The following is a 25,867-nucleotide window of genomic DNA, read 5'->3' on the forward strand; positions in this document are numbered from 1 at the left end:
CCTTTCATCATCCCCCAGATTCTAACTCTTTAGCCGTGCACACAGTGTAAAAGCTGCTGCCCTCATGCCAAAAATGCATCTTCAGCAAAACCTGGAATGGTGGTCCAGAAAGTGAGAGAGCAAGGAGTTTGATTATTGAGAGAGAAAGTAAAATAGATTTTCTATACAAGTAACCAGGAAAGGGCTTCAAAATAACAATTTTTGAAATAAAATAGCTCCTCCATAAAATGTACTCTTTATTCAAAGTCCATTATTACATTTTGTCTTATTTTTCTTTCATAAGTTATGCATATTTTTAAGACTGAAAATTAATTAGACTGGTACGTTCACTGATTTACTGAGCATTAAAATAATTTACACACTCATGATAAGGAACAATTAGTTGTACCCCTGTTATGTTTTCCATCATCACAATAGAATGACTTCAAACCTACTCAAGACCAGGATGCTGATTTTTCTTCTTAGCACTCTCAAGACTCAGGTCTGCACAAAAGATGTGCTAGGGCTGACTGAGAGTCCTTGTGAGGCCCTTTACAGACTCATCTGGAGAGAACAGGGTGTCACTGTGGACAGTCTACAGGCCTGAGGAAGCAAGCTAATAAATGTATGAATTGCAGGTTCTCACATTGACTCAACTACCCTCTGTCTCGACATGGCTGAAGAGGGCATTTTCTTCAGCAGATTCGGTCTCTGTCATTGACAGTGCTATTCCTTTTGTTTCCTAGTGTAATCCTTCCAAGTTCACATTCCGTTATTCTTACAGTACAAGTACAATCTCCACTTCTCCCCCGTTACACTCTTGTTAGCTCAGGGACTTTATTATACATAGAGGATTAACACTTTATACCAAGAAATGTCCTAGAAAATCTACAACATTCTGCACCACAAAAATTAGTCACCTTTGTCATTCCTTAGCCTGGATAAATATGCTAGTAAAAGCAGCAGCTGTGAAGTATGGAATTGTAACTTGAGAATTATTATTAAATGTAACAGGAATTATTTAAAAATGTAACAGGAATAAAACAATAGTATGATGTCAAATTGGCCACTCTGACTTTTTTTAAATATCTAGAAGCAATTTACACACTTTCAGTAACTATATCATATCTAATTTTAATACTACTTTATATTTAGATAACACTTTATAATTTAAAAAATCACATATCTTATTTTATTTGATTTCTACATCTGTTTCTATTGCATTTGTTCCTTTAGGAGAGATGTCTTCAAACATTATAAAGATTTTAATCATATGGTAAAAATATGCTAAGAATCTCTAATGAAATCTATTGTGAATGTGAATATAAAATGCATTTGACAATTGCAAAATCAGTTGGTTCACTAAAATATAATTTACATCTCCCAGGCTTTTTGCATCTTAGAATTTTTAATCCCCCAAGAGTATCATTCTTTTATAAAAATGGCCAGAACCTTCATAACAACAACACTTAAATCTACACCTCAATGCCTAAACTAAAAATAAATATGCATTTTGAGAGGAATAAAATGATCGTTAAATGTTTAGTGTAAATATCCAAAAATGACTCATTTTGTTCACTTAAGAATCTGATTACTCATGTACTGTCAATTCCAGAATATTTTTTGAACATTTGGGCTGTTTGTGAGCTAGAATAAAACTGAGAGTGCTTGAAGAAGCCTTGGAGATTATTTCAAGCTAACCCCTCATTTAGCAGAAAGGGAAACGCGGAGATCAGATGATTTGCCAAAAGTAAAATGGTCATCAAGTGTTAGAGCTAAGATTTGAATATAGATCTTATGACTCCCAAGACCCCAGTCAGCAGTTATGGCAAAATTTTCACATGGAGCCTAATATAATAATCAAAGTTGTCCCGCACAACAACTTCATCTTCCAGAAAAAAAGTTAAACCATTTTCATCGTCATTGTTTACATAGTTATTGGTCACATGTTGTATCTAAACCTTAAAAGTAACACCCGTTTTCTTCTTTTTCTGCTCTGACTGCTTCAGAAATCTGAGATATAGATGTAATTTCTATGAATTATACATTTTATGTTATCAATAGTTCATTATGGATGCCAGTTAAGTTTTGAAACTTTTTATCAAGTAGATACTAAGGAGAACAGAAGCCAAATAAACAAGGGCCCTGTCTCTACAAAACATATTGATCCAGAAGAACTCTAAGGGTTCCATGGAAATGAGTCAGAGGTTCCAAGAGGAGTAGGAGGTTAGAGCAATCCTCTCCCTTCTCTAATCTCTTTAACCTCCAAGTACCTCCACTACATTAATGAAACAAAACAAATTTTTCAAAACGTAGAGAAATTCCATTATATTTTTGTCTGCTCCTACTTTCCTCAGATGGGAAAGTGAAGTGACCAATGCCTTGCACTTGGAAAACAGGAACAAAGGGGTCATATAAACTTGGGCAACTCACCCAAAATGTTTCGAATCATTTTTTTTGCCTAGGTTTAATATTTTGTGTTCTGTGAATGAGTTTGGGACCCCTATGTAGCTTCTGAATCACAGCTTTCCTCACTTCATTTTGACATGTTGGACCAGTGTCACATTTGAGTTTCTGACTCTAGCCCACTTATCCAGAAATTTCAGCCCTCTTCAGGGTGGACCAGGACTCCTATGTTAGCACTGGACCATCTGGCTAGATTCACAACAGCTTACCCTTACCAAGAATCTTGTCTTCTCAGTTGTCAGCTGGGATCCCACCGTTAATGGGCCAACTACTCAGAACCAAAACGGTATCACCCTCTTTCTACCTGAACTTCTCTACAAAATTACATGTCCTTTTCATATTCACATTTGTCTTCACCATATCTTGGTCTCCTCTACCTTTGGAGTGTTGTCAGTGACACCACTTAAATAGCCATATGGGCAGCCTCTCAAAGAACACACTCTTTCTTGGTTGTATCCCTGGAAGCAGAATCTCAGATAAGAACTTGGGTACAGGTAGATTATCTGATAGATGATATCATGAAACAGGAGAAAAGGAGGTGGTAGACTGAGATGTAGAAGGGCAAAAAAACCTATAAAAGGATCTGTATTGAGGTCATTCCTATGAGAAAGGTTGGCTTGACCTTTTGAAGCTTTCTGAGAGCATAAAAAATAATGTCATCCAGAATTGTGCACCTGAAAGATGGCAGAGTTTTGTCTTCTTGTAGTGCCAGAGACTATTCCAAGCAGAAAAATGGAAAAATATATATGTCCAGCGCTAGATGGGTCAGCACAGGTAAACCAGAGCTTAAAGAAACCATCTACCAAAGCTATAGCCACAATGAGATCTGAGCTAGGGAACGTGAGGCAGGCACAAGAGCTCTCTGCCACATCATTTTTCCTTCTCCCAGTTTTCTCTCCTGCCCACTGGATCTCATTGCTAAAGAACCTACCATGCCTTAAACACAAGCCCACAATGTTATAACAGGGAAATCTAAAAATATTTAACTGTTTCTGATAAATGTATCTAAAGTAAAAAGGTGATGTTAAGTGCAAGAGATTCCACAAATGCCTATGAGAATGTTTGAAATGAAGAGAGAAATTGTGACTATTCATTTTATTTTTAAATCTGGAAAAGACAGATCAAGAAGGAATAACCTATATCAGAATGACAGGAGATATCAAATTCTCTATCTTAAGCAGTTAGTCAGCAAGCTAATAAGTTCTACAACAGAATAGTCAATGCATTTTCTAAATCTCAAATAACTAAATCCATAGGTCACAGGATAAGAGTTGGAGGACTTGTAATAAATGCAAGAACATTAATCCAAATTTTTTATATTATTCTGAGATTGAGGAAGGTAGATTTGAAGAATAAAAAATATCATAGTTTTTTTTTAACTATTTAGCATTTTAAAATACTAAATAGCTATTATTATTACTGTGTACAGTTTGAAGTTCAGAAAGGTAAAGTGATGCTCCCCAAGTGACAGAGGCAGAGTGTGGCAGAGACGATGTTTGAGCCCAGCATTGTCAGTTCTAAAGCCAATGCTTTTCCTACTACTCCAGATAGGAGATTGAGCCTTCCAAGGATTGCATTTAATGCATTCTCTGGCTATACTAGCCAGAAAAATACTAGGGAAATACTAGGCTTTCAAAATAGTTTGAATTGTTTAGAAATTATTGAATAATTTAATATTTTATACAAAATATTTTATATAAAATAAATGTAAAGGCAGAATTCAATTATGCTCAGTGATACACAAAATTTCCCTATTGTCAAACCAATACACAATTTTGGGACACAAAAATCACATTTGTATGAACTAGATGTTTAAATAGTCTAAAAATATATGAAATCTTACACATTGTTAATAATTTTAGCCATACTATGTCTAAAATAAAGAACTTTAATTCAAACTACAATATCCAGAATATATTATGTCTAGCACATTTTTCTTAATAGGTGGTCTTGTAACACTAGAAAGAATTATTTTTAAGATGAGGACAACTTCAAAGTTGGCAGTAAGCTTTGAATGAAGAGAATAACTTTGGGAGATCATATGAAGTGGATCAAAGTAGAAAAGGAAATAAGTTCGAACAAGAGAACTATGTTAATCTTAAGAGAAGTTTCTGCAAACAGTCTGAGTATATAAGAGTATAAAACAGTTTCTGGTGGAAGAAAAAGAAGTGACAAATACTATGATGGTACCTTAAAAGCTAGGATTAATATTTAAAGGCGAAAACAAACTCTGAGAAAGGAACTTAATTATCCAAGATACAGAGATTTATGACTACTTCAACCCTTGCTAATAAAAGAGGTGGGCTTGTTGACATCACTATTTGGGACTTCTTGAATAACATATTGCTGTCCCAAATATTTTAAATTAAATAACCTGTATGGATGTGATAAGTATACTAGACATCCAAACTTGGACAAAGTAGAGATTCAGTTGTGTATGAACATGTCTCCTGATCTGGAAATTGAGACAAAAGATTGATTTTAGCCATAGGCAGAAAATGATTTTATTCAAGTGACTTCTATAAGGTGGGGGGAAAATAGTACTGTGCCAATGTTCAATACTTTTCCCTCTTTCTGACTCCATAGATTTGTGTCTAAACTGAGAGATGAAGTACTCCAAAGGATGCTGAGATTCAGGAGTACAGATTGGGAAAGAGTCCTTCTCTATAAGGAATACACCTGGCTTTGTTATAGTAATCACTCCAGGGCATGTTTTCATGGTTATAAAGCTTCAGCAGTTGAAATATTTTGAACACAGTGTGTTAGGAATAGTTCTGATCGCAAGTAACAGAAAACCAGACAAACAATGGATCAGCCAAATCTCTGTCACACAGATAGAAGTACAGGAATGTAGGACATTGCAGGTGGCAGCTCATTTGCTTAGAAATTATCCATGATATAGGACCTTCCACCCTTTGGCTTCACCATCCTCAATGCACAGCTTTTCACCTGCATGCTTATTGCCACGTGGGCACAGAGAGGGTGCTGCGTCCTCAGTTAGTACATCTATGTTCAGCCTCATTTGATCATTTTATAAGGAAAGAAAAAGACATCCCCCAAATCCTTAATCCACCACCACCACTGCCAGATGACTTTCTTCCCCTTTGGGGACAGAACTGCATCACCTCAAGCTGCAAGAAAGGTTTTCCACCCTCTCTGTGGTGGAAAGTGACGGGGAAGAAGCCTTCAGCCACGTAAATTTATCACTTAATACACACTTTTTATTGAATGTGTAGCAGGATTAGAATGTTCAGGTTGTTTTAATATTGAAAGCTCACTGTTTTGTTTTCTTTGTTGTATTTGTTATATAAGAAGAGTGAAATGAGAATGTTTTCCTTCTCTCCCTGAAGTTTAATTTTGAAAGTCTTGAAGAAAGTCAAGGTCATTTTAAGTTGCTAATGATTCAGAGAAGGGTTATCCCAGCCTTCAAGAATATTACAAAAGAACTAGAGAACTACAAAAGAATTTGAGAAAAAATGAAAGCGAGGATACCTCTGAAGGAAGCCAAAGAGAGAAGAGGGGTTTTCTAAAAATAAAAGGAGGGCAGAGGAGTTGAGAGGGGCTGACGGGATTTAAAATGAGACCTCAGAAGTGACCTTGGGGAAGTTTCCAAGAAGAGAAAGAGCCTAAGCCTGGGAAGTAGTGGGTGGGCAGATACAGAAAAGGACCTCTGGTTCCCAGGAGCCATTTGGAAGCTGACTCACCCAGAGACTGCCCAACTTTCACTAAGGAAATCATGTCACAGGATAATTACTAATCAAATAAAAAATATCAAAGTGAAAATAAATATCAGTGATGAAGGAAACACAAATCAATGTCTTCAAAAAATCAAATGGGAAGCTGAAAGTCAGCACTGAATAAGAGAACAGAGAGAGCTCTCCTAAAGGAGGAATAATTATCACAAAATGTCCAGAGCACAAAACAGAGGAAAATGAATTTTATCAATTGCCATGAATTACTTTGTTTGATATGGAATTAGGATGAAGAAAACAGTACAACACCAAAGAAAAATAATGACTTGGATAATTAGCTCTTATTTGAAGCTTTCTGGTGAAGGGGCATAACTCCCTTTTCTAGAGCTAATGTTTCTATTCTGTTCTAATTAGGGCCAAAATGGTTCTCTTGAATTCACAACATTTTTTACAGACTGTATTGAGCTTCTCTTTATTCCTCTCCAAAATACTACTACCTTTTATTTGTTAGTCCAACATATAAAGCAAATTTTATTTGTGTTAAAACCTGAGTAGAAAGAACTGGCTTCTCTTTTAACTAATCCTCTCACCTAGAGACGCTCAGACAACTACTTTTGTAACCCTCTGGGATGTGTAAGTCATTTACTCGTTTACTCTGGTCTGCTTCTACTTGCTTCTTGAGATAGTCATGATTCTCCAAAGTCTAAGTCATCTTCCTCCTCCTCCTTTAGGCTTCACTCTTATTCCCTAAGGACTTTTGAGTGGGGGCAGTGTGACATGAGGCTGTTACTGGAGCCTAACAATTTTTTAAGATTGATTGATTTTTTTTCATCTCGATTATATGGGAAATGGTTATGCCTTACTCTATCACATCATTTTAAGCAAATACCAGAAAAGAACAGTTGCTCTCTTCCCTTAATCCCATAGTCTGAAAGATCTCACCATATCATTGAGTTTGCTACTTCTATTTTTACACTTTTCATTTAGAACTCAGCCTTCTGTTGCCTGTTTTTCAATACTGATGCTCAGCACCACCACAAAACAGACAAAGAGTGGCGAGAAGGAGGGAATAGCATATGTGTGTGTGCATGTCACACACACACACACACAAATCTTGAAAAGAGCCAATTCTAACAATAAAACTGGAAAATCCAAACAGAAGAAATCTAAATTTGTAGTATTTGGTCCATTTGCTGGCCAGCCAATAGTATCCAGATTTCCAGAATATTTCCACTGATGAAAACTTGACTTTTTTGTGTGTGTTTTATAAATATTTCTACTTGCATATCAATATCTGAAAGCTAATATTTCTACATGTTGAATTATTTCTTCATTCCCAGTTGCAGGACCTCTTTCCTTCTCTAAAATCTCTTCCATTCTTAATGCCGTTGAAGTATTCACAATTCCAAAGGATTTAAACAGTGACTCATTTATTTTAACCTTTTCTCCCTCAGATATTTCTTATGTCTATGTATTTCTTTTTGATTCTTGCCATCATAGACTTAGTTCTGCTCCTAAACACTCTGTGATTGGACTGTAGCTACAGCTACTGGACTATAGCCAGCTTCTTCCACTGATTTATACTCTGTAATCAATTAATTCATTTTGACTTCTATATTGACTCTCACTTGCCTTTCAAACCAGACTGAAACTCCTAATCACGAACACTAAGTTGATTTTACTCTCCTCAAATATAACTCTCAAATATATTTCTCAAATATATACTCTCCTCAAATATAACTTTCCATTTACATATTTTATACTGTTATTTCTTTATTGCAGGGTACTTGATAAGGAGTAGAAGGGCTGTTTCAACAAGAAACTTGATCCTTTCATTCAAAGACCTCCTTGAGCCTCAAAGAAGATTTTAAGACATCACTCTTTTCTAGCTCCACCTCTTGTAAGTCACAAAGGCCAATGGGTTTTTACCTCTACAACACAAGTTGAAATCTCTAGGACAAATAGCTTAACTAGGAATAGTGTGGCCCTAGGTTATGTCTAACTTTTAAACACCTCCTATAAAATGTTCCATCAAATTTGCCTCTGTGGAAAATTTGCATTCTCTCATGGAATGGGAGTATTTATAATATATTAACTATTCTACTTATCCACATTTATACATATGACACCAAATGTGTGAACGTATATGTTATCACTAACGACCTCATCCTGGCTAGCAGCCATCACAAGGAGAACATAACAGATTAATTCATTTTGATTTTTTAAATCATATGCATCTTAATATGAATTATTTGTTTAATTAACACCTTCTCCTTAACAAGGGGTATTAGCATATGGAAGCATCTGTTTAGCCTGGCCTCCTGATGTGAAATTCAAGATTTCTGAAATTTAAACATTTGGACAGATATATGAAGACACATTCAATGGCTAAAATCAGCATAGCTCCTCATTTAACCAAATGATTTTGTAGATAAAAGTGTAAAAAGAATCACAATTCATGAAGAGATAAAGCCTCTTTCTGTGTATATTTGTAAGTACTATCTTTAGCTCCAGTGTTATAATAATTAATTATTCTGGTCACCACAACAATGGAGTTTGTTAAACAGCTGGATTAACTAGGAAAATTCACATTAATTTGAAAAAGCTTTATGATAGAAATGACTTTGTAAAACCAGGTAAGAAAATTCAGTGGAGATTAGAAGGGCAGTTCTTTACACATGCATAGAGACTCAAAATTTGATTTATTTACTTAGGAATGATAGTAAGAGGAGAAAAAAAAATAATTTATTTACTTACTTTACTTTGTGATGCCCCATCTATGGTTCAGTGTTTGGACTCACATTAAGATTTCCACTATATAAGGCTGGTGCAAAATTGAGAAAGGATGAGGTATGAAAGGAAATAAAATCTGTATTTTAGGAGAGTAAAGTTTAAGATATCAAGGAACAGTGCCAGTTGTGAGCAGGCATGGAATCAAAAGTGGCAGGTGAGCAAAAATAACAGAGCAAGTGGCTGTGGTTGGTAGCACCTGGAGGGGATTCCCTGAGGTAAGAGATGAAAAGAGAAAATGCTTTCTTAAGAGTTCCTGTGACTCAGTTCATAAGTGGGGTGATGGGCATGGAGGTGAAACTCACTGATCAGGGGAAGTCCTTGCCGTTTAGGTCATTCACACCTCGAGACAGAAGTCAAAGACTCCATCTCTCCAGTTTCCTGTAATGCCCTTCTCCATTCCACTTTTCAGACTGATTGTAGAATTATCTTTCTTAAATACGTAGCTGCATTCATTTTCCTTCTTTAATCACCTTTTGATACTTCCTGTTGCTAGCAGGAATAAGTTAATCACTCTTAATTTGGCATTTAATTTGGGCCCATTTTCTCTAGGGAGAAAATGCCAGTGTTTAAAGCCAGGCTTTACAAAGTGCTAATTGTTTGAACTTAAGTCCCATCTCAAAGGGTCTTGTAATATTGTGAGAATTAAATGAGCTAACACATAAAGCATTTAGAACAATTCCCAACATACAGTATTCAACAAGACAAGTTAGCCATACACTCACACTCCTTGGGCCTAGACCATCTGTGGACTCTTCCCCTTGAGCCTTCCAGTCGCCATCGTTTCGGAGAGACTTTCTATAGTTCTCACCACACTAACCATAGTAAATAGTAAATGCAACAAGTTTGCCGATCCGATTGTGAGATCTTTGTGGGTAGAGATCATGGCTTTTTCATCTGGTACTCTCACTACCTGACCTAATTGCTTTCACATAGTCAAGGCTTAGTAAATATGATATTTAAGGATAGTCACTGGACAGAATTTTTAAAAAAAGTTTCAAAATCTCTGCAGTTCAATAAACTCAGAACTGATGTTGCTTAATTAATCACTGTAAGCCTAAAGAATTGTCTCTACTGATATAACAGGAGCTTGTGTATTCACTCTATCCTCATCAAAATTATGATCTGATCACAAAGAAAAAGAGTAGTTATTATATCAGATGGTAGAATTAATGTGAATAGAGAATAATATAAACTAGAATAACTAACTTGAAACAAAACAAAAACAAATCAGTGTAACATGGTAAATACAAATATCCTGAATTTGAGATTTTTAAAAAATTACATTTGAATTAGAGATTTAGTTTCAAATAAATTAATGGGAAAAATTTATGGGAATGTTAGTTGACCACAGGGTAGGTATGAGTCTCTTGTTTGATCTCACCATGAAGAGATTATATAATCTGATGGATGTGATAAAGTCCTTAAAACCAGGAGACAGATATCTACTATAATTACTGGTTTCTTGTCTACAGAATAATCTTTGAGATAAGTAGCAAATGGAAGTGATTTTCAACTTAAATATTTTCTCCTACAAATTTTAGTTGATATGGAAGTTTTAATGATAGTATTTATGGTATCATTAACTTTACTAAACACCAAAAACTGATGACTGCTGGTTTCTCTTACCTTATACTGTGTTGTAATAGGTTTTCTATAGGAACTTTCCTTTTCTCCAATGTCAGTATTATTTACTTTCCTAGAAATAATGTAACACTGAGTTAAGTATGAATGCACATTGTTTTCATAGAATAACATACTACACAAAAAATTATAAACAATTTAGAACTTTAGGTTCAAATCCTTAAAATGGCTTCTAAACCAAAATTAAGCTATTAAGCTGTTATTTTCGTAGGAGGTATTTGCACATATAATCAAGGTTGAAATCTAATTACATATTCTAACTGAGCTTTACTGATAAGATCCCATTATTAAATCAGTCTTCTGTGTTTATTGGAGTTTTTCATTCGACCATCTGTTGTGAAAATCAAAACAAAATAGAACAATACTTCATTTGTGATTCCTGTTTAATCTACATACACTTTGTGCCCCCTATTACTCACTTCTTGATCTGATTTTTTTCATTTTATAATGCTACACTACCCAGCAGATGACCCCTGGACTACACTGATTGAGTTTCATTTACTCTAGTATATGCAGGTCCCATTCAATGACAGACACATAAACACAGGCATTTGTTGACTTTGACTTGAAAGGAAAGCAGTAAGGGTAAATTTTATCAGTTATTCCAAATTTACTGCCCACCCTGTCCTACCCTGCTTTTTGACCTGTTTGCTTCTGGTTTGGGGATCAATCATTAAAGAGTTCTGGAGAGAAATTTGGCAAAGTAAAGGGAGAAATTTCAGAAAACTTATTCTCCTGGTTCCCTCCTGAGAGCTTGCATCTGTCTGTGTATTTTAACTAGTCTTCTCAAGGTGATGGGATCTACACAACTTTCTCTCCTTGGCATTTCAACTTTTTGGACCAGGAATTATTGCTCTAGGTTTAATGGCATTTGCCATTTACATCAATCACATTAAGTTAATTTTTACATAAACACAGAGATGTATGGAAAAATTAGAAAAAGAATTAAGAAGAATATAATATTATAATCCTAGTTTAAGAGACAGTAAAGATATGATGATAGGCCTCCTTATTATATGCAAATATGAGCATGTACACACTGGGATAAAACTTGATTGACACTGAAATTATCAATGTGAGATGCTGTACAGAGGAATTTTTTTGTATATATCTATCTCTTAGGAATTAAGGTGAGCATTGGCAGGAGATAGCTGATGTGGGATTTTGGATCTTGTTCATCTCCCTTTCTCAGTAACACAACTAACATCTGGTAAAATTTGGCAGAAATGAAGTGAATATATGCACAAGGGACAATTCATACTGGTTGTGGGGGAGAAACACGCTAACAAAGAAACCTTGAACAGCAAGAACAGATGTACTTCCCACTGGCCAAATCCCCCATGGAGAAAGCAAACTTCCTGCACTAAGAGAAGTTCTGATTTGGTTTCTACAGTTAATGAGATACTAGAATTGATAGAAAAACAGATCAAAGACTATGGTTAAAGATGTCTAAGCACGATATGATGTGAAAATTTTCAGTTGGTTTTATCGGATATTGATAGTAAATGTGGTCTTATAAATTCCACGTTTAATCTATTTTTCAACTGAGATCCAATAATTTGCAGGTTATTACTCAAGAGAGAGGACATTAAAATTTTTCTATAAATGGCCAGATAGAACATATATTAAGCTCTGTGGGCCAAGAGACAAAATCAAGGACACTGGGTAGGTACTTATATAACAAAAGATAAAAGCAAGTGCCCACAAATTTTAAATTGATGAAATCCAAAATATAGTAATAATTATTGAGTACAATTTTTGTAGTACAGGTCTACTAACGAGAAGACTAGAATTATTTTGGGGATGAAGTAACAATTAGATTAATTGGAATTCAAAGTTAATTACTTATCATCATGGTAGAAGCGTGGTCTCATTCTAGGGTCTTCCCTTGCTTTTCAAAAACGAGAAACAAGTGATTTTCATTCTGTGTTGCACCAGGATGCTTCCTGCATCTCTCTTGTTTACACTCACAGACTGCCTTAGTAGTGTTATCGTGTTTCCCTGAAAATAAGGCAGGGTCTTATATTTATTGTTCCTCAAGAAGACACCCTAGGGCTTATTTTCAAGGGATGTGTTATTTTCCCCGCAAAATCTCAGCTTGCAGCACACACAGGATGGCCGGGACCTGACAGGGGGAGCCGACCTTGTTGGTGGGGCTTCCCACACCTTTCCGGTCACCTCTGGGATAGTAGCTGTCATGATGGGGCAGATGAGAAGGCCTGCTCTTCTTCTTTACCACTCTGTGATGAAATGCATGGGTTGTGCAGATACGCTGAGTAGCCATGCCCATCACCAGGTCTTATTTTCGGGGTAGGGTTTATATTGTGCAAATGCTTAGAAATCCTGCTAGGGCTTATTTTATGGGTAGGTCTTATTTTCGGGGAAACACGGTAGGTAACTTTTCATATAGGAATGCAGGTTAAAAGCACAGCATCTTTGGTAAGACTCTGGGTTTCAATTCCAGCTGAACTCATTGGCTATACGATCTTTGACTACTTACTTAAACTAATTAGAAGTTTCAAATTTCTCATATAAAAATGAGTTATAGTACTTACTTCACAAGGTTGTAGTAAGGCTTAAATGATTTAACAAATGAAAAGATTTAGCACAGTGCATGCCATATTGTAAAGCAGTTAATATAAATGTTATTTTTCTTTTGAAATTTTCAACCATATAAAAATGTAAAATTATTGTCAGCTCCTGGTCCACACAAAAGCAGATATAGGGCAAGATTTAGCCCACAGGACATAGTTTGTAGACTTCTGCTCTGATATTTAACACCGCCTGTCTTCACTCCCTACTTTTTAGACATAGAGACCTGTTTAAAATTCTTCCTTTTAATGTAAAGAGATTGAACAGCAGGAGGTAAGTGCTACCATACCAACCACATGGAAGGTTGTGTCAGTTTTTTCATCAGAGTAATTCTAATCTAAATCCTATTCAGAAACTTTGAAATGAGAAATTCTTTTTCTTCTATTGTCATCTATTGTCATTTATCAAGTATAACTATCCTTTAACATCTTTCCTCTATATTACTTTCATCTCTGTATTAGTCCATACATCTAGTGCCTTCATTTATATTCTCGTCTTAATATGAACTCTTTTTCTTATTTCAGCCAATTCCACAAAGTCAATACCGTATCTTCATTTTACTATCAGCCCACTGCTGTTTCCAGTCTGTTACATCATACTGTTCCTTACAATCAGCCTAATGTCACCCTCCATTGGGCTCCCACACATTCATTACTGACTTTGGGGCCCAGTTCACCCCATTGGTCAACACTCCAGTGCTTGCTGTTATCTTGAAGTTTTTTAATTTCCTTGTATCTGACATGTGTGACAAACTACTCTCACGGATTCTTGACCTCTTAGAAGCTAATTATCTTTCCGTCCATTCAACATCTTCCCATCACCTGGAACCATCCCAAAGCTGAAACATTATACTCCAACTTTTTACTTCTACATTATTCCCCATTGAGCATGTGTTCAGTGATCCAACAAAATGAGTTAGAGCATTATGTAAACTTATTATCAGGGTCTTACCCTGGTCTGGAGTGACCATAGACACTTCCCTGAGGAAGTGATACCTGCGCTGATTTGAGAACCATGAGTAAGAGTTACTTGTGTTAAGAAGCAGGAGAAGAGAAGGAGCATTTTAGAAAGAGAGAAAAGCATGGGTGAGTTGCTGGAGCAAGAAAGAGAGGCCAGTAAAGCCGAATCATAGACAGTTTGTATGGACAGGGTAGTGAATGGTGTGAGATTTGGCTTGAGAGGATGGCAGAGACCTAAGTTTAATAGCCATTGCTAAAGATTTTGCATATGTCTCCTTATGTTTCCAAAAGATCATTTGGCTTCAGTATGAAGTGTGAACTGAAGAGTAGGAAAGAAAAAAAGTAAGATTGAGAGATCAATTAAAAACCTATTTCACTAGAATTTTGTGTCAGTGGGAATAAAGAATAGTAGAGGTATTTGAGTATATATTTATAAGGAAAACTAATGGAACTAGGTAACTTATTGGATGTGGGGAGTGAAGATGATGAGATTTAAGCCTGACAGATAGGTGTATGGTTTGAGCTAACAGGTAAACAAATGATGGTGCCATAGTGTAAGGTGCACAAAAAGAGGAGCAGCTCTGGGAGCAAGAGAGCCACTGGTCGCAATGTGTTTAAAGCAGATATTAAGAAATCAAAATGGAGAATTTAGAAGGATGAGATGGATAAATACACTGGATGGTCTTCAGGACATATTATAGATTATAATTGAAAGAAATATGAGGGTAATGCGAGACATCATCCTAAATCCTTTTTCCTTTTCTCTTAGCAGTTCATATTCAGCTAGTTATTAAATCTAATCAACCCATTAGCTAAATATCTCTGCTGTCCATCCTCCTTCCTTCATCAGACTTCCAGTGCACTGGTTTGGATACTTATCATTTCTTGACTGGGTTGTTGGAGTCACCCTCACTATTCAGTCTCACCCATTTAATCTACCCATCCACACTGCCATCAAGGAAATCAAACTCAAAATTAAATTCACTTTATCCTTCTACTGCCCCAAATTCTTCAATTGCTTCCCACTCCCATGATGGATGAAATTTATATTTTGTATTTCTTTTCATGACAGGTATTATCTTCTATGATGTAGCCCTCACTACTCAGCTTTACCCTCAATCCCTCCACTGACGGCACTTAATCCTTCAGTTTCCTGGACCACAGTGCCCAAAGATTTCAAACTCCATCAAGGCTCTGCAATTGTGTGTTTGTTATTCATTTTTTGTCTCTTTCAACTGGAAGACATCTTGCCAGTCTTTGAGTCTCAACAAGTAAAAGAATTTTCTGGGTAAACAAACTTGTCCCTCTTGTGTTCTCACTGCTTTTTGCATTTTTCCTTGCCGGTGCTTATGTTTGCTCTTCAGGCTTATGTTTGATTTTCAGGCCACCCATTATACAGTAAATAATTTGAAGGCAAAGACTGTATCCTTATATTTTGGAATCCAAAATGCCCAGTATAGCCTGTGAGTAGGGGTTTAAAAAATTGGTTTTAAATGAATGGAAATTCAGATTTTAGCATGGATTTTTCATTGCATATCAATGCCCGATAGCACAGCAAGTTATTTGTGAGCGTCTCTATTTCTGGGAAATTATCATAAGTTCTACATTAAATTTTATTTATAGGAGTTATAATATAATGACCTAGTTTATACTAAATCTGTGAATTCCATAAGCCCTTTTTTACAGGCTAACTTTAGATGGCATACTCTCTATTGAAACAGAATATCGTGGAACTTCTTTAAACTGCTGAAACACATACTCAGAGAAAAGGAAGTGGCATACAATAAAATGCCACTGAGGAACACAATATGGAGGGATTTCAAAAGCAAAACACAGTTGGGTGCAAGTAAAATCTCATATCCAACTACTGTGAATGGATTTCACAGTCTGCATGCTAATTATACTGTGCACTTCACTAATGGCTCTGTCCCCAGAGGGCCTCCTGGGAATCAACTGGCAGATTTTATTGGGCCCAGAGTGAATTTTAATGTGGTGAAAAGGTAGTGAATTCACGGTCTTACTTGTTCAGTGATAAGATGGAGAGTGAAAATATATCATTCGCCTCTAATAAACATTATGCAGAAATTTTGAAATGTCACATTTACAGGTTAGTAATTCAGTCTCCCATCTTGCTTGTTCTTCACCATCAGAATATCCTTTGACATAGAACAGTTTTAAAGAAATGTGTGGTTATGGATCTTCTCCTCTACTTTTAAGGAAGAATGTATTATAGAAATACACATGTGTTGTGGTCATTCTTTCATGAGGAAAGGCTCTTTGAACCATGATCTTTATGTTGATAGAAACCATTATTAAAGTGAATTTGAAATCCACTTGGATGTCAGAGAGCGAGCATTGAATCATATAAACTTGCTGATAATCATTTTTGAAATATGAAATGGCAAATTCATATGGTTTGCCGTAAACATTTCTAGAGAAAATATACAAAAAGAGTAACTTCATTAATTTATATGGCCTAACAACTAATATTAAAAATAATATTTATGGTTCATATTCTAGAAACAGCATAAAAAAACAAGTTCATATCTTAATAAGAGACAACTTTGATGTTTATGGGGAATGTTGAATATTATCAACTATTCAAATATGATTGAAAGGTAAATCATCTTCTATTAACCAAAAAGTGTGATTAATGTGTTTTCTTAAATATCAAATAATATATTCCTGAAGCCCAATGTATTTTAGTGGCAAATACCATGAATTTTGACAAACTTTGGAGTCTTATTCTATGTTTCAGGGGAATTTGGAGAATCTGGGGTAAAAATGCTTCTTTCTTCAGCATTTGTATAAGCTGCATGAGTGAAAATAGAAACATCATTTAGGACATTTTGTCTCAATCTCATAGACAAGATTAAAAATGAGATAAAGTAATTTCTCATGTCTTCATAGTCCATTTCAAAAGAAAGCAAAGATCAAGTTCAATCAAATGGTTACTTGTAATCCTGTATATTTCCACTTGAGTCACTTTAAATATTGCAGGGTTAGAATTATTCAGCAGATCAAAATATTAGAATGAGATCCTCTTAAATCTAATTTCTTAGCATCCTCTATCGAAATATTTTTTGTGGTTTGTCAATTTTGTTCGCTCTGTAAATGTGTATAAAGCAATGAGGATAGTTGCAGAGAAAATTGGCATACACATTTTCGAAGTAGGAAGATCTGAAACAGAATTGGATTGTTCTATGTTTCTGTCATAGAAGACTTGAATTATTATCTCCATTAATTGACACAATTATGCATGTATTTCTCTCGTGGCAACAGGATGGAAGAATTTCAAGCTAATTGTAGGGTAAGCAAATTTCATTTTCTTTTCAAATAAATTTCAACATCAAGATCACATGAATTTTTACAGGAGAAGTTTCTGTATACATTGTCTTGAGAACAGTATCAGCCCATCCAACAATTGCAGTTTGCTGACTCCAGGATGCAAGACTCCTTTCTAAGTCACCAACGACCTTTCCTCATAGTCTTGAACAAAGGCATAGTCCCAAATAATAACCCCACATAGAGGGTAAGGAAAGGGAAAATAATTGTAAAAATAAATCCTAAAATCAAAGGCTCCTAGTGCTTTAGTTCCACTGATTAGGTGGGATTTGGGAAGGGTGGTTTAGGGTTGTTTTTTTTTTTTTTTCTCCCTGCCTTTACAGTTCTACAATCACAATGGCCCTCTAGTGAGATGCTAAATTAAGAGGCATTTTGTTTGTATTGTTAGCAGCTAGATCGAAACAGTCACAGAGAAATGTTTTATTGTGGTGAGGAAAGGACTCTTAATAAGGCTCTTAGGAGACTGAGTTTTAATGACGCTTAACACAATGTTTTAAACCACACACCACATCTACATGTTATTTCTTGTTAAATGCTGGTTATTAAACAGCAGGCTGGCTCCAGATTGCCTGCAGAGGGTACTTAGGGTTGGCTGATTCATCTCTGACAATTGGAATAGTTGATGGAGTGACAAGTGCTGTTTGTATTTAAGGGATTTTTACATTTTAACATATGCACAGTGAAATAGTATATATTGTTATCAAATGTACCTCTCCACAATATGTGGAAGGGTTAAAACCAATTAAACACAATTGTAAGTTTTGACTTTTTCCAGAATTCTATGCCCTCATCCAAACAATATGCTTAAGCTGGAATAATTTCCCTCACTACTTAACCCAAGGATCTCTGCAGTGAATTGCTGTTCAAAACTGCAGACCAGAGAACAAGTAAGGGAAATGAAGAAAAGAATGTGCCCCAAGGAAAGCCATACTCTATAAAGCAATCCATGTTTATGACTAGTTTTTTTTTTAACCTTTTAAACACTTAACATTTTTAAATTAAAAAGCTTTATTTTTCACATTGTTAGTCTCACAACTTTCTTGCTCTGTTCTACTCCATTTCCAAGAAAAAAGTTATCATTTGGATTAAGGAGACTACTTGATGTCAAGGAACTAAGGTGTCCAGTTTTTAAGTGTTAACTCTCAACATTAAATATTCTTTCCTCTATGTAGCCTGCTTTCTCTTTACATTTTGTATTTTAGGATTGTGCTTCAAAAGTGTTCACTTCTCTTTTGAATTGTTTATTTCCCTGAAACAGGTACACCCGGAGAACAGGGCTGCCTGCAACTTGTGAGAGATCTTTGTCCTTGGAATGCTTATAGGTAGGATCAATGGGTTTAGTTATCTCTTCTGTAGGTTTTGGACAAAAACCATTATTTCACTTTTCTCTGTCCTACTTTAGGTTTTCATTCCTTGCCTCTCTCATTATGTAAGATGTCAAGAGAGAGAAATATATTGTGAACCCAGGTGCAAAAGAGGCCTGCATGTAGTACAGTCAGTGATTTCCTGTAGGAGGTTTACTGATGGCTCTTTTCATAATATCCAGGGTTAGAAGGAGAGAAGTCTTGTTTGTTAGAAAGTCCTGGATGTTTAAGTGTATCAAAATAGGCAACAGACTTAAGAATTTGAGCAACAGAGGCTAGAAAGACTATGAAGGCTGAGGGTATGAAAAGAGGTTGATTAATGGGTATAAAAACTACAGCTAGATAAAAGGAATAAGTTCTAGTGCTTAATAGCATAGTAGAGCAACTATAGTTAACAGTAATTTAATTTATATTCTAAAATAGCTAGAAGAGAAGATTTAAAATACTCCCAACAAAAAAGAAATGATAAATGTTTGAGGTGATGGATATTCCAAGTACCCTGATATGATCATTACATGTTGTATTCATGTTTCCCATAACTATGTACAACTATTACATATTAATAAAACATTTAAAAAATAAAATATGTAAATAAATTGGCATAGTTGTAGTTCAATAAAACTTTATTTATGGACACTGAGAAAAAAACTGAGCAACACTACCAAGATTAGAAGATTCATGGAGTTTGGGAATCAGCCTAGAGTCTCTGAACACTTGGCCATTTCTTCCCACTCAGAATCCTGTGGGAATGGTAGGATATCAACTGAAGATCAAATCTGAATAGTCCTGTCTTCTCCATATACATGCAAAACCAATTACAAACCCAACCAGTATCAGGTATGTTTTTAAACTATGTGAAATTATGTGTGCTAAAATACTTTATAGCGCATTTAAATTATACAGAGTCATAATGCTGCCATATGGACTTACTAGATTCAAAAGGATCTCAATTCTAATGTTGTATCTAAAGCTCTTGGAATGAACAAATGGTATGAAATAAAGACACTCTAATGATAATCCCATCTCTGCCACTGATTTTAAGTTTTATATTGGGGAGGTCATTTAACCTATTTGAAGACAAGTAGATGCACTTCTGAAGACAGAATAATAATACCTGCACCATAACCATTACAGAATTAATATGAGAATTAAAATCAAAATGATATAAAGTATAAGAATGTGCTTGGTGAAGCTAAGAAAAGGTGCTACATAAAAGTTTAAATTATAATTACTGATATAACCAAATTGTGACAAAAGATCCAAAACATATAGGAATCTCCCCTTTTCTTGAGCAATGTGGTGTGAGACAATGCACTTTTTATTCATTTTCTTCACTTGGGTAAAGAAAACACATTTTGATTGCTGAGTGTTCCAGACACAAAGAAGCTCTTAAACTTCTTAAGCTCTTAAACTAGCAGACAAAAGGAAGCTGAAGAAGTTACATATGATTTCATTCTGCTATAAGTAGCATATGCCAAATTTGAATATCTAAAAATTTCCCAATTGATTCTTTTCTGACTTTCTCCTGATCACCTTATTATTATAGAATATCCAAATGCTTGCCCATTGCATGTTTAATAGATACATTAGCATTACCATGCAACCTGAACTTTTATTTCCTTACTCTTCCCCATTTATGCAGTTCTACTTGAAAGCATGGTGGTCAAGAGATTACAAATGTTCAAATCTTGGCTATGCTCCTTACTACTAGTTGTATGATATAGTAGTAGCTAGCTATTAAGCTCTCTGGCTCTCAATTTTCTATCTGGAAAGGGGAATAATATAAATATCAATTTATAGGATTCATTTGAGATTCAAATACATCTATACCTATAAAGTGCTTCATAAATGTTAGCATTCATTGTTAATATGTCAGTAATGGCCTAATTTCTTAGGGGAAAAAAATCAAAAACAAATTAAGGAGCTATTCCTGGTTCTTCTCTTTCCTTCAAACTTCACAGCTGTGGGCTCTTCCTTCAAAGTTTATCCTAAATCTCAACACCTTCACAACTAAAATATTTTTAGTTATCAAGTTTGCCTTTCTGCTTTCTCTCTGACCATACTAAAATCCACTCCCTCCACTGCTGCCAGAATAATTACTTCCCACTTAAAATTTTCTAGTGGTTATACTTTTCCCAAGGTTAAATCCCAATTCCTTTATTATGCTCTAACAATATGAAGCCTACAAATGTCTGAGTATATTTATATTATAAGTATCTAAGAATACAGAGATAATGTTTCTTCAACATAGATATTTGGTACTACATGATTCTTCAGAAGTTACATAAAAAGATTATTTAAAATATTAAGACAAATTTTTAGTGATAAAACAAATAAGTTCTGGTGATCTAATATACAGTATTGTGACTGTAGTTAATACTGTATTGTTAACTTGAAATTTCATAAGAGAATGGATCTTAAGTGTCCTCACCACACAAACAGTAACTATGTGAAGTGATGGATGAATGAATTAATTTCACTGTGGTATTCATTTTATAATGTATACATATACCAAATCATCATGTTCTACATACGTCTTGAATATACACAATTTTTTCTTTGTCAATTATGCCTTAATAAAACTTTAAAATGATAAAATGAAACAAAATATTTGAAACATTGGCTATGCTATGTGTGTAATAGAAGTGTCTTTAATCGGTTGCTCTAAAGCAGGAGTCCTCAAACTGTGGCTCATGGGCCACATGTGGGTGTTTTTGCCCATTTGTTTTTTTACTTCAAAATAAGATATGTGCGGTATGCTTAGGTATTTGTTCATAGTTTTTTTAAACTATAGTCCAGCCCTCCAACATCTGAGGGACAGTGAACTGGCCCCTGTTTAAAAAGTTTGAGGAGCGCTGCTCTAAAGGATGAGAAAATTCTTCTTGGATTTCCTCAATCCTCTATCCCATTTTATTTTTATGTCACCATTTTTGTTCTATCTAGGTTTACGACCTTTATATAACCAACGCCCCTGTGGTTCACATATATTCTTTATTTAAATATTTCAATGCTCAGAAAAGACCTCACTTTTGATACGACTTCCCTGAGTTTTTTGTATTTTTTTTAATCTTTTGGTTGGTGGGTTTTTGTCATCATGAAGTCTTCATTTTACAAAAAAAAAGATCTCAAAGTTTTTGTAGTATCTGACTATATGCCTGCTTAAGCACAGCAGCCTACTGTTTTCATAGTCAAATATCAACTTGAATAGTTATAAAATTCTTTAATTATAGAATCCATATTCATGGTCTACCAACCTGTGGATGAAACATGAATTATCTATCTCAATATATAATGTACAACAGGATAAATGTACAACAGGATAAATATAAAAACTGTCATTTAAAAAATGAGAGATGGGAAACAACACAGTAGCCATTTCTTTCATGTGTAGATATCTTTTTAAAAAAATACTTCAAGAAGAGGTTTAATGATATTTTGGAATCATCAGCAATAAACAGCCTTGGTAAAATCTGGAAGTGGAGAGGTTTGGAGAGGCAGGAAATAAAAATATTATACAAGTCTCTTTGTATTGGGTTGGACTTGTGGGGAAACATTTTTTTTAAAATTTAAGAATATTATGGGGGTACAAATGATTTGATTACATAAATTGCATTTGTACTGTGCCCATCCCCAGATAGTGTGCATTGTACTCATTAGGTGTAATTTTATCCATCCCCTCTTCCCTCACCACCTGTTTGATTTCTGGTGAATACTGTTTCCATATGTGCACATAGGTGTTGATCGATTAGTTCCAATTTAATGGCGAGTACGTGCAATGTTTGTTTTTCTATTCTTGTGATATTTCACTTAGAAGAATGGTCTCCAGCTCCATCCAGGTTAATACAAGTGGTATTAGTTCACCATTTTTTTATGGCTGATTAGTACTCCATGGTATGCATATACCACATTTTATTAATCCACTCATGTACTGATGGGCACTTGGATTGTTTCCACATCTTTGCAATTGTGAATTGTCCTGCTATAAACATTCGACTGCAGGTGTCTTTCATGTAGAATGTCTTTTTTTCCTTTGGTCAAATACCAAATATTGTCTTTTTTCCCCTTGTGTAGATACCTGTAGTAGGCTTGCTGGATCAAATGGTAGTTCTACTTGTAGCTCTTTGAGGTGTCTCCATACTACTTTCCATAGAGGTTGTACTAGTCTGCTGTTCACTATGAGTGTTTGAGTATTCCTATCTCTTCACATCAATGATAACATTTGTTGTTTGGGGACTTTTTAAATATAATATAAGCCTTATAAGCCTTTCTCACTGGCATTAAGTGATATCTCATTGTGGTTTTGATCTGCATTTCTATGACTAGAGATGTTGAACATTTTTTCATATATTTCTTAGCCATTAGTCTATCTTCTTTTGAAAAGTTTCTGTTCATGTCTTTTGCCCTCTTTTTAATGGGGTTGTTTGATTTTTTCTTGGTGATTTGCTTGAGTTCCTTATAGATTCTAGTTATCAGCCCTTTATCATATGTATAGCATGTAAAATTTCACAGTGTAGAAGACATATAGTCAAAACGAGATATGTACTGAAACGAACATATAAAATAATGAAGACATATTACAAAAATAGTAAAATATATTAATATTTATGATGTCTTATAGAAGACAAGGTTTACAGTGAATGTTATAATATTCATCAAATATTTAAGGAGGTAAGACTTCCTTGGTTCCAGTGGCTGGTCTCATCCACGTATGTAGATTTAAACAGTATACACATTTCAACTCAATCTAAGGAAAATTTTCTAGCAGCCTGAACCATCCCAAGACGGAGATTTACATTGTATGGTTTACACTTAAAGTTGATGCATTCCCCACTCTTGGAAGTATTCATGCATGACATAATGAACATGTGTCAGAAAACATCTAATCCCAAAATGTTTTCTAAGCTAGGTGATTCTTTTTTGGTCCTTTGAAATATTAAGGTCAAGTGACTCCAAGACATAAGATACTTCTGAACATATTAATTTACTGTCACATCAAATTTTATCTATTCATTTTATATGTATTTAAATTTTTTAAAAAATGTATTAGATGTTGTTCTAGGCACTTACGAGAGAGTCAATAGCAAGATAGACATAATTTCTGACCTAGTGAATCTGTAAAAGACAAATGCTAAATATATGAATAAATATATAAGACAATTTAAAGTAGTGATAACCACTATAAAGAAATTAATGTAAGTGGATAGCAAATATTGGAGTGAAGGGGGAATGGGAGAGGTTACTTCACTAAAATAGTAAGGAATAGGTATCTTATACCATCTTTGTGAGATATTTTAACAAATAATTGAATGAAGAAAAACAGTGAGTATCTATAAGGGTCAAGGGTATGATCAGTCCTCGAAGAGAGACAAGCAACAAGGTTCTACTCAACAGGATGAACAGTAATGTATCCCACTTATCAATCCTTTCAATAAAAATGAATTGCTTAAGTTTCCCACTCAAGAGACATAAGCTGGCTGACCGGAAAAAAAAAGACAAGCCAAATATCTTCTATCTCCACAAAACACATTTAAGCCACGAGGACTCATTCAAACTCAAGATGAAGTGTAGTATCTTAAAAGGGCCGTTTCCCCTTTTCCCCCATACTCACAGAAACATATGAAATAGAAAAATGATAAAAATGGAAACCAATCTCTGCTAGTTCTTCTGTGCCTACTGCATATGAATTTTGGAATATTATTTCAGGATTAACAAAATCCATTAATAAGTATATAAATATAAAAGGTTGACTTTTAAACAAGTAAAAGGTATAGAGAACAATTTTTTGCAAAACAAAGTGATAAATTAAATTTACTGGGATGGAGGTGCCTGGAGAGGGAGGGAAATGGATTGGGAGTGCAGTCTAGTTGATGTAAATTCTTTACCTCAGTAGACTTCATTAGAGCCTGAAGCACATAAAATGCTTTTTGTGAGTAACTTCAATTAGAATTAATGATAATAATAATTTTTTAAAAAGCTATTTTATACCTATGTGAAATAGTCCCCAAAAGAATGGTAAGATGATCTTCATGGAACTAATTTAGTGGAACTAGGATTTTAAAAATCAGGATGTATAGAAAAGATAGTGGTAGCAGGAGGAGGAAAACCCACCATTATGCTTCACTAGAAAGTTCAGAGATTTGCAGAAATTTAGAGGTTCAACAGTCGGTGATGGATTTTCATACAACAGAGTCAATTTGCATGTGATGTCACATCGTATGTTTTTGAAATCAAAATGTTTAGGATAGTGATTTAGAGCATGCACCTTTAAAGAAAACACATCTGACTCATCCAACAGGATGGTGAAGAAACAGAGATATCATGATGCACACCTCGTGGCTCCAACTGTATAATTACAACAAGTTATGAACTTCCTCAGAAGAATGTGCTTGTGCTATACTTTGACATGTAATTTTATAATTTCCATTTCTATAGGTGTCATATTTACTTTTTAAATTTCCCAATCTTAAATTGAATATATCTTAACTCTTAAAAATTAACTGTAAAAGTGATGAAATTAGTCATGCCTACTAATTCAGTTATTCAGTAACATCTATTACTTTAAGAACATACCTCAAAATTAAGTGGCTTAGAACAATTACTTTTTAATATACTTTATAATTTTATGGAGTAGCAATTAATATGGGGCCTTCCTGGGCAATTGTCAGCACTGCATGATATGAAATAGGATTACTTAGTAGTTAGTATTCACAGACAGCTGGGGTGGTCGATGGGGTCCTAGACAGCTTCACGTCCACGTTTGGGAGCTTCCTTGGCAAAGCTGAATTCAACTGGCCTTTCTACTTCACTATGTAATCTCAGGGTCTCTCCACAACATAGTCTTTTCAGGAGGGTATTTAGACTTATACTGCAGCTTAGGGCTTTAAGACCAAGAGTTCCAATAGACAGGAAGTAGAAGCTACTAGTCTCTAAAGGCTGTGGCCCAGGAACTAGCACAGAGTCATTTCTGCTATACTATATGGATAAGGCACTCACAGAGCCCACCAAGACTCAAATAGAGAGGACCTAGAATGCTCCT

General features: G+C 34.9%; 1 long non-coding RNA gene across 1 annotated transcript in view; it reads right to left on the reverse strand.

Moving 5' to 3' along the window:
- The window catches only part of LOC105885836 (uncharacterized), a 406,927-nt gene that overhangs the window by 33,581 nt on the left and 347,479 nt on the right, over window positions 1-25,867 (reverse strand). The window contains exon 4 of the long non-coding RNA XR_001160837.2: window positions 10,557-10,626. This is a non-coding gene — a long non-coding RNA (uncharacterized LOC105885836). The remainder of the gene's footprint in view (window positions 1-10,556; window positions 10,627-25,867) is intronic.

Source organism: Microcebus murinus, chromosome 15 (assembly GCF_040939455.1).
Source record: "Microcebus murinus isolate Inina chromosome 15, M.murinus_Inina_mat1.0, whole genome shotgun sequence".
Taxonomy (NCBI): Eukaryota; Metazoa; Chordata; class Mammalia; order Primates; family Cheirogaleidae; genus Microcebus; species Microcebus murinus.